The 2,698-nt window shown below is 46.6% G+C and overlaps 1 protein-coding gene across 1 annotated transcript in view; it reads right to left on the bottom strand.

Moving 5' to 3' along the window:
* Window positions 1-1,224, bottom strand: part of EPHA4 (EPH receptor A4) — a 181,035-nt gene extending 179,811 nt beyond the window's left edge. Inside the window, exon 1 of the mRNA XM_019503659.1 lies at window positions 1,124-1,224. The gene's annotated coding sequence lies outside the window, so the exon portion shown is untranslated. The remainder of the gene's footprint in view (window positions 1-1,123) is intronic.
* Between the last annotated feature and the right edge of the window lie 1,474 nt (window positions 1,225-2,698).

Raw genomic sequence — 2,698 nt, 5'->3', positions numbered from 1 at the left:
CAATGGAGGCAAACCAATTCCCCATTGTCCCCATGTTAGGGTTCATTCAAGGCTTGTGCATAATGCATACTTACAATAAAGCAGCCTCAAATTCTGTTTACTACTGTCTCGTTTCCTCTTCTTTCCCTCCTACCCCCAATTTTTAATGTTTTAATTCTGGAAAGGTAGAAAATGTTAAGGTATTTGAAGGTATTTTAAATTTAACAGAAGTAGGGTACACATTGCTGAAAGATTTCTTAAACTGTTTATTTTGAGCAGTTTAATGAAGAACAAGGCCCTTGTATCATCCTGCAAAAGCCGGGCTAGCCATCAACTCTCACTATCATCAGTGGAAGTTGGATGTTCTCATAAGTTCCTCACAAGAGGTGCTAAGCACCTTTCAGGATTGGATTCACATTGGCGGCAGCAGGTTTTACTTACAAATAATTTGTAGAATTATCAAGAAAGGTTTGCATAGAGATGATTAAGCAGAAGCCTGCCTACCCCCCTAGACCTGTGAACCTCTTTGACAATCAGCAGTAAACTAAATAAGCTATTGTTTTATCTCTTTAGAAAGATTCTTGACTGTAATTCAGATGGCTAACACAGCATATGAGAGATGACCCTATCAACTGAGGTTCATCTGTCCAGAGACCAAAACGTAGGATGTTTATACTCTGAAATGAATTTGTTTCACTACTGTCCCTTCACACCATCAGAAAGGTCCACCTTAAGTATTGATTCCCACCTCTTAGTCTAGAAATAGACCAGCAATTGCTCTGAATGTAGCTCTGTCAAGACTGTCCATAGCTATAACAATTAGAGGTAAGATTCCAGTTTGGTAGCCATATCACATTTCTTGTTAGTATTATTTCAGTTTTAAATAGGCATCTAAGTCCGTGCCTCAACCAATCTCCTAATTTTGAAACCTCTTTTCTGCCCTTTTGGTTTCCAGTTCTTCCATGACAGAACTATCCAAAGGGAGTATAGGGTTTCTCCAACAAAGCATAATTCACTTCTTAGGCCATGGAAGAAACCTGACCTCCTCACCACAAATCAACAATAATCGAGCCATTAGGACTCTCCAGAAACTTACTAATCACTCCCTTTTACCCTTTTGATCAGATAGCAATTTAGAACTTACCCCTCCTTCCAAAGGACTCGCTATCCACCCGAGTTCTCCCTGAACTGATCTGGAATCCAACAGGGTAACTGCAGGAAGGCAGAAATAAAATAAATTAAATTTTCAGTTGCCAAAAAAGTTAATGTGAGTAAAAGTATTTACCCAAGTGTTTCCATATGTGCAGTGAGATCATATCCAACATTTGAAAAGAAAAAAAAAAGTTTTGGTTTAAATGTTTTACTTCAATATCTTTATTGACTTTATCTTTTCTTAGCTTTAAGCTTGAGATGCATTTCATTTACAGTACCTTAAAAATTTATTCTGAGGACAGTGTTTTAAGACACTTGGGGCCTCCCTCACCAACACCCACCCGTTATAAAAAAATCATTCCCAACTAAAAAAACCCCCAAAAGATATTAGCCACACTGGGGAAAAAAAGCTCTCAGATCATATACAAAAATTACTATTTCCATTTGATACGGTCCCTTACACAGGTGACTACACAGCGGCAAAGGTTAGCAATGTAGTTTATTAAGATTTGGCATTATCACACATTTCTACCCTCTTCAGCATGGTGGAGCTGCAAGTGATTTTCAAAGGGATTCCTTCCAAGGCAAAATGAACACCTTTGTTCCTTCTGTTTGCTACTACCATTTACAATACTCATGTCAATATTTTTAAAAAAGGAGGGAACCATGATATCCAGGGCAGACGCAGGGCCCTGCGGCATATCTGAGCCATCACAAGCGCTGCAGATAACACATTCTTGCAATTGAGATGCTTTCCTGCCCTTGAAGAAAAACACCTTTGCTTCCTCCAACATGTTTTGAGGTCAGCCTGCTTCCCCTTCTCTAGCCACACACATGCAGGAAGCCAGGGACCCAATCCTAGGTGCAAGAACAACAACAAAAGTACGGACGAGGCTATTTTAAATACCCAGCAGCCCAAGCCTGAAGCGCCTTGCACCTCTCTGGAATCCCAGTCAAGGGAGCAAGCTCTGGGGCTGTGCGAGGATCATTTACTCCTAGCATAAAGTGTACTAAACCAGCAGAGAAAGACCCAGAAACCCCTTTCCCTTGCAGTCCCACCACCCCCCGGAGGAAAAAACCACTAATTTATAAGAGCCAGCCTGAAGCAAAGTGCTCAAGGCAGACGAACCCCACTTGCCACAGGGGCCAGCCCAGCAGTCTGACCAGCCCAAACCTAGGTGAGGGGCCAGCCCGGTCACCTCGCCACCCGGCCCGGACAGAGGGGCGCAGGGCAGGGGCAGGCCGAGGCGGGCTGGGACTCCTCGCCCCCCGGCGTCCTGCGGGCTCGCGTCGGGGCGCGGAAACAAAGGCAACCCCGGGGCTGGGGGAGGCGGCGGCGGGGCACGACCCGGTCCGCACCCACACCTACTTGGCGGCGGCAGCTGGGACAGGCTCAGGGACCGGCTCCGCACGGAGCGGTTCCGACCTCCGGGGACAGGCGGGAGCAGCACCTGACCCGTCCCGGGACAGCGCCCGGCCCCTCTCCGGCTCCGCCGGGGGCGCCTCAGGCAGACAGTGCCGCAAGCTGGGGGGGGCCGTGCCCGCCTCGTCGCCCCGCGGGGTCCCG

Source organism: Gavialis gangeticus, unplaced genomic scaffold, assembly GCF_001723915.1.
Source record: "Gavialis gangeticus isolate Ggan-Ray unplaced genomic scaffold, GavGan_comp1, whole genome shotgun sequence".
NCBI lineage: Eukaryota > Metazoa > Chordata > Crocodylia > Gavialidae > Gavialis > Gavialis gangeticus.
This window is presented reverse-complemented; position numbering and strand designations above follow the sequence as displayed.